This window comes from Salarias fasciatus, chromosome 18 (genome assembly GCF_902148845.1).
Source record: "Salarias fasciatus chromosome 18, fSalaFa1.1, whole genome shotgun sequence".
NCBI classification, from domain to species: domain Eukaryota; kingdom Metazoa; phylum Chordata; class Actinopteri; order Blenniiformes; family Blenniidae; genus Salarias; species Salarias fasciatus.
The window spans coordinates 23,643,830-23,657,971 of record NC_043762.1 but is presented as its reverse complement, the minus strand read 5'-3'; the positions used below and the strand labels follow the sequence as shown (position 1 = coordinate 23,657,971).

The 14,142-nt window shown below is 45.9% G+C and overlaps 1 pseudogene; it reads left to right on the top strand.

Moving 5' to 3' along the window:
- The first annotated feature begins 228 nt into the window (after nt 1–228).
- On the top strand, nt 229–13,188 carry LOC115406109 (C-reactive protein-like; annotated as a pseudogene).
- The last annotated feature ends 954 nt before the right edge of the window (nt 13,189–14,142 follow it).

The following is a 14,142-nucleotide window of genomic DNA, read 5'->3' as shown; positions in this document are numbered from 1 at the left end:
GCTGTGGATGTTGGGGCCGTCCATCAGTTCGGCAATACGTTGGAGGGCGAGTTGGTGTGGCTGCCCGTACTGCTGGTTTAAAGCTGCCATAGTGTCTGTGAAGGGGTAGTCAGAATTGCTATAAGAATCTGCCACCAGCAATGCTTCCTGCAGCTTCAGATGGTCCACTAATATTTGGAACTTAAAACGTTCAGTGGCGTCTCTAGGGAGGAGATTGTCCAGGGCGATATGGAGTCTAGCAAACTCCCTTGGGTTTGGATGATTACAGTCTGGAATTGTAGGGGTGGGTCCCCTGTATGTTCTCTCTTGTCCTCCAGGAGGGGTCACTGAGCGGCGCCGTCTGCGCTCATGTGGAGGTGTCGGAGGGCGACGTCCCTCACGGTGCTCTGGTGAGTAACAGTGGCGATATTCAGGAGAATGGTCACTGTAATGTAAAGAGGCTCTGTATTCCCGGGGGGAATAACGGAGGTCCCTGTGACTGCGACGGTGATGAGGCGAGTGGCGGCGACTTGACCGCTCATAGCAGGAACAACGGCTGTAGCACGCCTGTCTGTGCTCATAGCTTCGACCAGGGCCTGTTTTAGCTATGGGCAATGTGGGCAGCCGCCCAGGGCACAATCTATGTGAGGGCGCACGAGAAAAAAAAAAAAAAAAAAAGTAGTTTTCCAGACTTGCACTCATTTCCAGTAATGGCATTAGTGGCGTGAGCGCTGGGGCGCCCTCATTAGTCACGCCATACAGCTTGTGTGTCCGTTCGGGCTGTCCGAATTTGCGGGGCGGGGGGGGGGGGGGGGGGGGGGGGGGGTGGGGGGGGGGCAACGAGTGGCTGCAGATGTTGGCATGGGGGGGCGGTGGTGCGCAGTGGCGTGGGGAGGGAGAGGGAGTTGGGGGGCAGACAACACGTACTGCTTCAAAATTAATTGTATTTCATAATTAATACAGACCCACGTGTAACTGACTCACGTGACTCCGGACTACGGTTGATTTACGGGTGAACCGTGACCAGAAGGTGCTGGGAAAAGGTACTGTTTTGATCATCGATCCAAGTAAAAGACCAAAGAAGCTATCAGGTGCCCAGTTTAGAAAAGGAAGAAAAGAAGAAGAGGAGAAACGAGCAAAATATAAAGGTATGCATATGAGTGTTTTGAATGACATTATAGGCCATTTGCTAATATGTTGCTAAGCCACAGACGACTGTATGTGGTATTTAGTTTTGCTGATCCACCAACTATTGTTATTGACGCATCATGTCATGCAACTAATTTCACCCAGAGGCAACCTGGTATAGTTTCTGTTTCAAATGCAACAAGAAGTGCAAATTCGCACAGACATCGTGACTGTGGCCTTTTTTTATTCCAATACACTATATGCTAACCCACCAAACATCTGACGTCAGGGAGACGTGCAGATCAGGTCATTATTGGGTCGGTCAGTCAAAGACCATATCTAGACGTCTGCAGAACGTACAAAATTGATCCAGGATTCAGACGTCATAATTGGACCTTTTTTTGATGTCATAATGACGTTCAGGATTTGGACGTTATCCAAAGACCAAATGTAGACATCAGCAGAACGTACAAAACAGATCCAAGATTCAGACGTCATTATTGGACCTCATTTAGACGTGACAGTGACTTTCACATTTGTACCTGATCTGGACATCTGTGAAGGACCAAATCTAGACGTCAGCAGAACCTACAAAACTGGCCACTGAGGACTGGATGAAGAACTGTTGTTACCACCTGAGTCAAGGCTCCATCCATCCATCCATTTTCTTTGCCCCGCTTTATCCCTTTCGGGGTCGCGGGTGGCTGGAGCCGATCCCAGCTGCTGTGGGCGAAGGCGGGGTACACCCTGGACAGTTCGCCAGTCTGTCGCAGGGCTGACATATATAGACAAACAACCATTCACTCAACCCATACACATTCATACCTAGGGGGCAATTTAGGGTGATCAATTAACCTACCATACATGTTTTTGGACCGTGGGAGGAAGCCGGAGTACCCGGAGGGAACCCACGCACACACGGGGAGAACATGCAAACTCCACACAGAAAGGCCTGAGTCAAGGCTGCCTCACTAAAACAATGATGGATGCAAATCATTGAGGACGTTTCCAGAAGTCATTCCTTCCCTCACATGAGCACGTTCCAGCAGGCAGCTTGGCTCAGTGGATTTAGTTCAGAGTTCAGATGAAATAAACCTTTTAGTAACCACCAGTAACTTCATCAGAAATTACTCTCTACATTTCTGTAATTTAGGTCAAACTAAGATTCTCCTTCGTCCCATGACTGAATGACTTCCTTGGAGCTTGAAGTGACTTTCAGCAGAGGAGAGAAGTTCACAGTTCCCTGTTGACCAACACTTCCTCCAGCTCCTCTGACTGAACCCTGAAGGACTCTCAGGACAAATGACTCATCTCATCTCTCCATCAAGTCCTGGATGGATCTCAGAGCTTCATCCAACCTGACAGTGTCCAGCACACCTGAGACTGGAGGGAAGCAGGAGGCAGTGACACCTGACAAGATGTTCTGCTGCTGCTGGAGCTGCTCCACCTTCAAGCTGCTGCTGTCAGTCTGAGCAGCAGAAGTGTGTGTTCAGTGTGACATGATGATCAGGAGGAAGAAGACAGAGCTGTGAACGAGTCCTGTCACTGTGATCAGGCTCCTCCTTCTAATCCACCAACTAAGTGTTGATGAAGACGAAACAGAGAGATCACAGCCTTCTATCTACTTGCTGGAGCTCACAGTTACTCATCACTGCAGATATGAGGCCTCTGTTCATCTCAGTGCTGCTGGCTGCTAGGAGCCTTGGTATGAACACAACTCTGTTTCTTTCACATCAATCCAACATTGACATGATTCTCTAGCAGCACACTCTGTTGGTGTTTTTAACAGGATGCAGAGCTAAAAAAGACAACGTGCTACAAGTAAGAGGAGACGTGGCTGCTGATGAAGGACACTCAGTAACACTTGGCTGTCTGTATAACAGCAGTTCAAATGATTATCTCTTCGGGTACAAACAGGAAGGAAACAAAAGCCCCAAATTCATCCTGAGTCGCTTCAAAGTTGGTCCAGGGAAAACAGAGGATGAAGAAAAAATTTCATCCACACTGAATTCCAGCTTGAGATCAGTTCCTCTGAAGATCCAGAAGCTTGAGCTGTCTGACTCCGCTGTGTACTACTGTGCTCTGCAGCCCACAGTGACAGGAAACAGCACAGCTGTGGACGAAAACCTTTGGAGCAAAGACAACACAATCCTCCACTAGAGGGAGCCCCACTCCATGTCACTGCTGTGGTTTGTTCTGCTACACAGAGTTTTGATTCACTCATAAGAAACAGTGAAGAAAAACAAAAACGCGTCAATCTTTTGGAAATTTCCTGGATTAAATAGTCATTAATTTCATTTTAAGCATCGTCTTAGTCACAAAGAACAATCACATTTACAACTACATAGAGTTTCACTTTATAACACAAAATAAATATCAGATTCAATGTTCTTATAAGAGAGAGCCACAAATGTTCTCAATGTTGGACTAAAATGTGACAAAACTCCTTTTACAAATACTCTCGATTATTTTGCATTTTCAAACTTTGAGTCAAGCCAATAATAACCAATTGGTTCATGGTGTTGAATCACTCTGAACAATGAAAACACTGAAACCTTTTAACTGTGCTGTTGACAAGAAGCCTCTGCTGATATGAAGCCTGTTTCACAGCTGGTTCAGTGACACAACATGCCAACAGAAGAAGATCATTACAATGTGGAGTATGGTGGAGGGAGCATCATGTCATGGTTTGGCCTTTCTTGCTCCCTGTCTCCAGACACTTCTTCCTGCTCTTCCAGGAGGGTCCAAGGAATTCCCAGGCCAGTCGAGACAGTGTGTGTCCACAGCCTCCTCCTGCCAGGACATGTCCAGAGCACCTCCCCAGGGAGGCGTCCAGGAGGCATCCTAAACAGATACCCGAGCCACCTCAGCTGACTCTTCTTGATGTGGAGGAGCTCTGCTGGAGTCCATCATGCACCAGGAACAGGTTGGACTTACTGCCGGCAATCAGACCAGACTCCTACTTTGGTCAAACAGAGACCAGACGGCCCAAAGATGAAGTTCTTCTTCTGCTGCTTCTTTCAGAGACCAACAATATTACAGTAAACTTCTTGGCACAACATCAACCAACAATGAAGGTTTCAGTCAAGTATCTCCCTCCTGACTGCAGAGGAGGTTTGACTTGACTCATGTGATTTGATCTCATCATTCTTTAGGTACAGTGTTTTCAACATGTTCATGAAAGTAAAACTTTTTAAAGTTTACAAATTTTTAAATTTCAGACAATCAGATTGAGGGAGGAGGTGAACTGTTTGTGAAATGCTGATTGTGTTAAGTTACATCAAGGATGTCATCCCTGCTACTCTAGACAGACATCAATTTGCCTGCAGGAATAACCGGTTGACAGAAGAGGCAGTCTCATTAGCACTGCACACCGCTCTGACTCATCTGGAGCGTCCCAACACCTTTGTTAGGATGCTATTTGTGGACTTCAGTTCAGCTTTTAATCTGATGAAATCTCACGAACCTACACGCCTTCATTAGCAGGTGATATCCATCAGGTTCAAGCCATGAGGTGACAACAGGCCTTATCATTTCCTTAAGACGGGTTACTGGAACTGCCCTCACATCACACCCAAACAATCTATTTCAGGAACATCAGCGCATCCTGAAGATGCTGCTTCAGATACCAGCAGGCTTTTTTTTCCTCACGTGTTCTTCAAGTCACTGTAACTGACAAAGTTAACACTAAAATTTTTTTTTTTGCCTTGTTTCTTTCCCTTTAATTATAATTCTCTCTTCACATCTAAACTCCGTTTCAAAGCTGGAAGTGAAAAAACAGATCTTCAAAGCAGACTCCATTCGAGTGTGTTGCTTTACTGTAATTCTCCGGCGCTGTCTTGCCCACCAAGTCTATCTCCTCCTTTCTGAAAGTCAAACTCAGACAGTTTTTCCCTGCTGAGTTGAAATAGGTGCCTCTCGTCGTCTGGATCTGATCCCTCTCCAGAGTTCACCCCTCTGGCTGATCTGATGCCTCGTCTGTGAAACAGTCATATCACATAAGTCTTCCACAGATGGAAAAAAAAAGGGGGGGGGGGGATGTGATAGTAGCTAGACGACTGATATTAGTGACACGAGCTGAACGATATAAAACATATAAGACCTCCATGGTGGTTCATTTAGGTTTATTGTATTAAAAAAAAAAAAGTTCAAAGATCAAAAGGATTCAGACAAACAGGGTCATCTCTCTGACACAGTTACAGTCCATGAATCTTTATCCAACCCCGGATCATGAGGAGCTGGAGATGATCCCATTTGATGATACAAAAAAAAACAAGGCAGAATAAACCAAATAAACCTTTAACAGGTCACCAGATCATAAGGACAATCCCACACAGTTAGTTTATCTGTCTGTCAATCATAATACAGGCTATACGGCAGAGGTGGGACATTGAAGCCTGCTCAAGTCATCTCCATGCCATGATTTTGCTCTGACCATGTATCACACCAGGTGAATCTAATCAACCCTGCTCCACAGCTTGTCTGTGGTACATGGTGAGGGCAAAAACATGGCATGGAGATGACTTGATCAGGCTCCAATCTCCCACCTCTGCTATACGGTGCTCCAGTTTGATTACATGTTGTCCGTCACATTTGGGTCAAGAGAGGTGGACTCATGATGCCAAGTATGACAAAACCGAAAATCCAAAGGGTCAAGGGGAACAAAGCCACAGGAAGACGTATAAACAGCATATTATTAGATATATTGTGGAAGGCCGTGAGTAACAGCTTTGCAATTATAGAAGCCTCAGAAAATGTCAGTGTGGGTACCAGCAGCTCAGGCTGCTTTGGAAATGTTTGTGTTTACAAGGAAGTTTGATGTTCTTCTCAAACTACTGTTGAATTGTTCTCACATAGAAACACACAATAGGGCCCATTGTAAGGAGGAAAAAGGAAAGAGAAAGCCACAAATTCGGTTCACTGTTGCCATAGAGGATTGTATTGGGTAGGACTCAAATTTCTTATCATGACAAATGAAAATGATTGCACAATATTTTTATATCAGTTCAACATGTGCATGAGCCAGATCTTTTATTAAAGATGGTGAAAATGAAGTAATACCAATTCTTTATAGTGAAAAAATATTCAGTTGTTTTAAACCTTCTAAAGTTTTTGTTTAACGACAGAGATGAGGAAAAATACAGCATTTATTTTGAAAATGTGAATTATTCTTTTGATTTTTATATCACATCGGAGCCAAATGATGTTCAGAATGATGTAAAATAAGGTTAAAGGATAAGTTCGGTTTAAACAGTTTTCATGTTGTTTATAGAATGAAGTAGAACAATGTATTCACCCAGAAGGGTTTTCTGATCCGATAAGTGATTCGGGAGAAATTTAGATCCAAAGTCGAGCTGCAGGCATTCGTATACTGTTAGCCAATGGGGCATGTGTGGCGCCGGCTCCCAAAACGGCTTTAATTGTCCAAAAACTCATTAGTTTCACCAATATTTCCTCACGGTCCACTCACGCCACTCCTCCACAACAGCCCGGTGTCGCAAAATACATGGTGTTGCGGATTTACAGATCTCTGAGGTGAATACGGTGTTTAGGATGTAAACTGAAGTACATTCACCACGGTCGGTGGTGCTGTGCACCTAAGTTGTTGGTCGCCACCAGGGCCAAAGAAGAAGATGTTTGCAGTTCAGAGAACCAAACTTATCATTTAAGAATGGTAGCTTAAACTTCTATAACCTTCAAAGAGAAATAAAACTGAAAAGTCAGTGCGTTGAAGTGTTCAACCTCACGTATAAGAAACTAAAACATTTATGTATATATACCCAGATATATATATATATACCACCCCAGCCCTGGTGCCTTTAATTGCTTTTTTTTCCTTCTTCAAAATATACTTTCTTTCATTTATTGTGCAGATCTTTTAGGACAGATATTCACATTTCGTTTACTGAACCCCGGGCTCCTACCATGTGGAACCGACTCCCAGTTCTGCTCCTTCTCTCGTTTCAATGTGGTTTTGTTGTACTGCTGTAATTTCACTGTGTTGCTACATGCCATTGATGATTGTTCCTCTTGTAGCCTATGTACCCTGTGTTTGTATGTAGATACAAGAAACTGTCTGTCCTATCTCCTTCTCTTTCTGTCCCCTCACCCCGACCGGAATAGCAGAAAGCTGCCACCTCTGAGCCTGGTTCTGCAAAGGTTTCTTCCTGTTAAAAGGGAGTTTTTCCTTTCCACAGTCGCTTATGCTTTTTTTTTTTTTAAACATGTTTTTATTAATTTTTTGTTATTTTAACAGAACATACAAAAAACAGACCAACAGCAAAAACAAAACAAAACAAAAAAAACAAAACAAAAAAAAAAAAAAAAACAAGAGAAAAAGAAAACACGCAACACACAGCGAGGCACCTCATTTCTAATAACCGAATGAAATAACAGTAAAGACATTAGAAACTATAGTGTAAGGCAGTTGCTCATTTAGAACAGAAAAAACCAATCAAAAAAAGTCAGCAGTCATCCATCCAGCCATCAACAGATATGTTATTTTTCTCAAGAAATTTATAGAAGAGAGTCCATATTTCCTGAAACTTGTCAAGTCTGTTCTTTGCTGTGTAACTTATTTTTTCCAAAGCAAAATAGAAAGTCAATCCCTTCATCCACTGTGAAGCTGTACAAACACTCTCTGATTTCCATGATGAAGCAATACACCTTTTAGCCTCTAGTAAACATATATTTAGCAAAGATTTCACTTTTTTAGAAACCACAAATTCTTTTGGACAAATATTCAACAGACACATTTTAGGAGATAGAGGAATTTTCCTGCCTATAATTTCACTCACAAGATTTACCACTTTTCCCCAGAAAGATAGAACATGCTGACACTCCCACATACAATGAAAAAGTGTGCCTTTCTGATCCCCACATTTCACACAGAAATCGGGTATGCAGGGGTTAAATCGGTGTAGTTTAACAGGTGTAATGTATAACCTGCTCAAACATTTAAATTGTAACAATTTTGAATTAGTATTAATAGATTGGGTCTGAGCTAATACGCAAGCTTGTGACCATTCTTCCTCTGTTACTCCTTCAGATAAATCCTTTCTCCATGCTTGAAGAGACTGAATAGATGATTCTTTGGATTTGCTTACAAAGATCCGATACAGAATTGAAACCTGGGCTTTAGAGTGTAACCCCCTCAAAGCACAGTCTTCAAGAGTAGTTAAAGTTGGGAGTGTCAGATTGTTTTTCTGCCTGGAAAGAATAAAACTTCTAAGCTGCAAGTATTTAAAAAAATGTTTTATAGGAATATTGTATTTTGCTTTTAACTGTTCAAAAGACATAAGGGTTTCGTTTTCATCATATAAGTCTGACATCTTTGCAATGCCCTGGGCGGCCCAAATTTTAAATCCCAAGTCTGCTCTGCAGGGAACAAAATCATCATTGCCATAGATTGGGGAGAACTGGGAAAGTTCAGCAACCTCTCCCAAATATGCTAGAGAAGTATGCCAAACTGACAACGCGTTTCTGAGAAATGGATTTTTAGTTTTTTTAAGAAGTTTACGTTTAGTAGCCGAATACATATAAAGGTTTGGAGGAATATTTAGGAGATGTGTTTCCATTAGAACCCAAGCTGGCGGATAATTCCTGTCAAAATAGAACATTGAGGCTCGTATTTGAGCCGCCCAGTAGTACCACTGAAGATTTGGCAGATTCAAACCCCCTCTATCATATGGTAAATGTAACAAGGAAAACCGAATCCTAGGACGCTTATTGTTCCATATGAAATCGGAGAACAGTTTGTTAAGTGTTTTAAAAAATGAACATGGAGGAGCAAGAGGAATAGTTTGAAAAAGATATAAAAATTTTGGTAGAATTGACATTTTTATTATATTTATTCGACCAATCAATGAAATGGGTAAGTTGTTCCATCTGTTTAACAATAAGTTAACTTTATCTATTAGAATGTTGTAATTATAAGAGATAATGTCATCAACTGTTGATGGAATTGTGACGCCGAGATATGTAAAATTGGTTGACACTGTAAAAGGAGTGTGAATGGGAGGGTTAATTTGTTCTTTCTTATTCATAAACAGTATTACAGATTTTGAGTAGTTTATTTTATAACCTGAAAATTCACTGAAGTCCTGTATCAATTCTAGTAGGGCTGGAATAGACTGTTTTAAGTTGGAGCAAAACAAAGCCACATCATCGGCATACAGAGCAACACGGTGCTCAGTATCACCTATACTTATGCCTTTCAAAAGAGCATGGTTTCGAATCGCTATTGCAAGCGGCTCAATTACCATTGTGAACAATAGTGGGGATAGAGGGCAGCCCTGTCTTGTACCCCTGTAAAGTTTAAAAGCTGTAGATAATTGTCCATTAGTTAATACTGTAGCCTGAGGTGTCACGCCCCGTACCCCTCCAGCCTTGTGGGGGCGCTCTGGACTGGTTTTGGTTTTGTTTTCCCCATTTTTACATGTCCTGTCTCTCCTGCTTGTCTGTTCCTCATGTTCTCCTGCCTGGTCTCCTTCCTCGTTAGCGCCCTAATGTGCCTCACCTGTGTCCACCTTATTTAAAGCCCGTAGCCCTCACTTGTCCTTGTCGGTTCGTTGTGTGTGTCGTCCGCGTGTTCCATGTCCCTGCCTGCACCTCAGCTCTCGTGCCTGTATCTGGAACCCTTCAATAAACCACCTGAACACTGCCTGCGCCTGGGTCCTTCCACCCCGCACCCGTGACAGAACGAACCGACCACGTCTGGACCCAGCAGGCAGTAAGTCCTACCCCCCGGATCCTCTGCCTCTGGCCGCCACCAGCGCAGCTCGCGCCCCCGGACCGTCTGCCTCTGGCCGCCGCCGGCGCAGCTCGCGCCCCCGGATTGTCTGCCTCTGGCCGCCGCCGGCGCAGCTCGCGCCCCCGGATTGTCTGCCTCGGGCCGCCGCCGGCGCAGCTCGCGCCCCCGGATTGTCTGCCTGTGGCAGCTGCCAGCAAAGCTGCTTGCCCCCGGACTATGTGCCTATGGCCCCCCGCCGGCGATAGAAGCCCGCGCCCCTCCAGGGCGTGTGCCGGCAAGGCTGCTCGCCCCTGCGATAGAAGCCCGCGCCCACTGGGCGTGTGCCGGCGAGGCTGCTCGCCCCCGGACCGTGTGCCTATGGCCCCCCCGCTGGCGAAAGAAGCTCGCCCCCCCATCGTGTGCCGCCATGCAGTCCCGACCCATCCGGTTCCTGTTTGCTGCCGGCGTTCCTGTTCCTGTTTGCTGCCGGCGTTCCTGTTTGCTGCCGGCGACCCGTCCTGGCTGAAGAGGTGCAGCCCTGGTTCCTGTCCCGTCCCGTCCTGTCTGCTGAGGTGCAGCCCCGTCCTGTTCCTGTCCGTCCTGTCTGCTGAGGTGCAGCCCCGACCCATCCTGTTCCTGACCGTACTGGCTGCCGAGGAGCGCAGCACACCCAGTTCCGTGCTGGCTGCCGAGGAGCGCAGCACACCCAGTTCCGTGCTGGCTGCCGAGGAGCGCAGCACACCCAGTTCCGTGCTGGCTGCCGAGGAGCGCAGCACACCCAGTTCCGTGCTGGCTGCCGAGGAGCGCAGCACACCCCGTTCCGTGCTGGCTGCCGAGGAGCGCAGCACACCCCGTTCCGTGCTGGCTGCCGAGGAGCGCAGCACACCCCGTTCCGTGCTGGCTGCCGAGGAGCGCAGCACACCCCGTTCCGTGCTGGCTGCCGAGGAGCGCAGCACACCCCGTTCCGTGCTGGCTGCCGAGGAGCGCAGCACACCCCGTTCCGTGCTGGCTGCCGAGGAGCGCAGCACACCCCGTTCCGTGCTGGCTGCCGAGGAGCGCAGCACACCCCGTTCCGTGCTGGCTGCCGAGGAGCGCAGCACACCCCGTTCCGTGCTGGCTGCCGAGGAGCGCAGCACACCCCGTTCCGTGCTGGCTGCCGAGGAGCGCAGCACACCCCGTTCCAGTCTGAGTCTTGTCCCCGTTCCAGTCTGAGTCTTGTCCCCGTTCCAGTCTGAGTCTTGTCCCCGTTCCAGTCTGAGTCTTGTCCCCGTTCCAGTCTGAGTCTTGTCCCCGTTCCAGTCTGAGTCTTGTCCCCGTTCCAGTCTGAGTCTTGTCCCCGTTCCAGTCTGAGTCTTGTCCCCGTTCCAGTCTGAGTCTTGTCCCCGTTCCAGTCTGAGTCTTGTCCCCGTTCCAGTCTGAGTCTTGTCCCCATTCCGGGCCTGCCCTCCTCTGCCTTGTGCGCCAGGAGGCGCACATGGAGAGGGGGGTACTGTCATGCCCCGTACCCCTCCAGCCTTGTGGGGGCGCTCTGGACTGGTTTTGGTTTTGTTTTCCCCATTTTTACATGTCCTGTCTCTCCTGCTTGTCTGTTCCTCATGTTCGCCTGGTCTCCATCCTCGTTAGCGCCCTAATGTGCCTCACCTGTGTCCACCTTATTTAAAGCCCGTAGCCCTCACTTGTCCTTGTCGGTTCGTTGTGTGTGTCGTCCGCGTGTTCCATGTCCCTGCCTGCACCTCAGCTCTCGTGCCTGTATCTGGAACCCTTCAATAAACCACCTGAACCCTGAACACTGCCTGCGCCTGGGTCCTTCCACCCCGCACCCGTGACATGAGGGTCCAAATAAAGTAATTTAACCCATCTAAGAAAGGTGTTCTTTATGCCAAATTTTTGAAGAACATCAAACAGGAAAGGCCATTCTACCTTATCAAAGGCCTTCTCTGCATCTAAAGAAAAAATAGCAGTGTCCTTAAGACCAGAGCATTCAAACACAAAATTGAACACACGGCGAATATTATGAAAACCATGCCGCCCTTGGACAAAACCATTCTGATCAGAATGGACCATTCTTGGCAACACTTTCTCAAGGCGACGGGCTAAAACTTTACAAAGTATTTTTAAATCATGATTAAGGAGGGATATTGGCCTATAAGATCCACATGATGTAGATATTTTTCCTGGTTTTAACTAACGTGATCACAGCCATATTCAATGATGGGGGCAATGACCCACTGTCAAAGGACTCTTGGTACATCTCGAGTAAGGGTTGCATTAATGTATCCTGGAAAGTTTTGTAAATTTCTATAGGAATGCTATCGGGTCCAGGGGTCTTTGCCCCCTTCATATCCCTAGTTGCTGCTGCCAGTTCTTCACAAGATATGTCAAGATTTAAATTATCAACCAAGTTTTCTTCTAGTGGAGCAATGTTTAGTAAATCCAGAAAATCTTTTTGTTTTTGTAAGGCAGAAGAAGTAATATCGGAGCAATATAATTTCTTATAGAATGACTTAAAAACGTTATTGATCTCATAGTCGCTTATGCTTGCTCATGTGGATCTGTTGGGTTTCTCTGTAAAAGTGTCTAGAAACGACCATGTTGTAATTGGCACTTCCGTACAGAGTTTCAGTGCTGTCTGCCGTAGTGTGAAAACAACAAAATGCACAGAGAGCCACCATGTCTTCTTCAGAAAGATACATGCATGGTTGACTTTTTTAAGTTTTCATTCTCATTTTCGATGCCTGCAGGTTCATCACCGACCTGAGCAGAGCCCACAGCCTTTTCTCTCTGGCTACTCCGTCTGCCGCCAATGCCTTCCAGATCAGAAAGGATCCTGCATCTTCTGTGGTTGACGTGTTCGTCAATAACAGAGTGGTGCGATTTGGGGGGCTGAACTACACGTCCAATCGGTGGCACTCCATCTGCTCCACCTGGGATTGTGACTCCAGCCTGGTGAGGCTGAGTGAGGCTGTGGTTTGACGGCGAGTCCACAGTCAGCAAGTTTGCTGGTGGAACCAGCATCAGTGAGCCGGTCTTTATCCTTGGACAGGTATGGATCATCATTCCACGTATTCAACGATGAACAAACTTGTGTTGTTTTCTAAAAGCTCAACTCAATGCTTTGTAATCCATACAGGACCAGGATTCCTTCGGAGGACACGTTCAGGTCAGGCAGTCTTTTGTCGGCATGCTGTCCGACGTCCACGCGTGGGATTACACACTTTCAGCTTGTGAGATCCAGAACTACGTGGATGATCTGAACTTCAGTCTGGGAAGCGTGCTGAACTGGAGGGCGCTGGAGTTCGAGGTCCACTGGCAGGGTGCTGCTGGAAGACAAGATGTTGGCCTGTCACTGAATATTACCAATCTTCAGTTCAAACCTTCTGTTCATCTTGATCATCACTTTTTTTTCCTCTGCAGATTTTTCATCTCTACATTCAGTCTGAGGCAAATGTAATGACTTTTACTACTGTCTTCCTCTCAGAAACAATCTAATTATTATAAATGTTTTACCTGATCAGCCAAATCATTTAAAGGACTATAAATTGTTGTTAGTTGTAATGTCTTCATATTATGAATTACATAAATTACAGAAAAATGAAATCTGCCTCCTTTTGGAAAAATATTAGAAAAATATTAGATTAAAATTGGCAAGTTATGCCCTCATATTAAACGTCAAGATGTTCCTGTTGTCATATCTGCTGACCAACCACTCACAGGTTTCATGACATCAACAGAAAGGAAAGTGTTCCAGAAGGTTTTGACTTTGAACAGTCATTTACTATTGACCCACAAACCCAGTCCACCTCACATCCGCATTGCCCCACTTTCCTTTATAGAGCCTCATTTTTTAAATATTTCCTTATTGCTGTAGCCAGAAAAGACAAAGCTACAGACCATTTCCTGAATATGCTATGTGAGCCTTGTAAAACTGCAAAACTCTCATCAGGATCAAAACAGCTCAAAACCAGGAAGTAGGTCACTTCTGAAAAAATAAGTAGTACGAGGGGGTACCGGAAAGTTTCCGGACTCTGGTCATAAAATAATAATTAGTAGTTACTGGATGTAACTCCAGTTCTACGAGTAAGTGCGTGCCCGCCTACGGGCTTTGCTAGTGGTACACCTCCTATCTCTGTCCAATTCACTGAGACTATACAAAGCTTGACGCACCAATCCCCCGCACGCGATGGCGCAGCGCCACGCCCCACACCAAGGGTACATAACCTCGGATGACGCTAAGCAAACCCTTCTTCTGACGTAGCAAAAACAAGAGAAGCAGACAGCTGGGCCAGCAGGTAGGCGGGCACGCA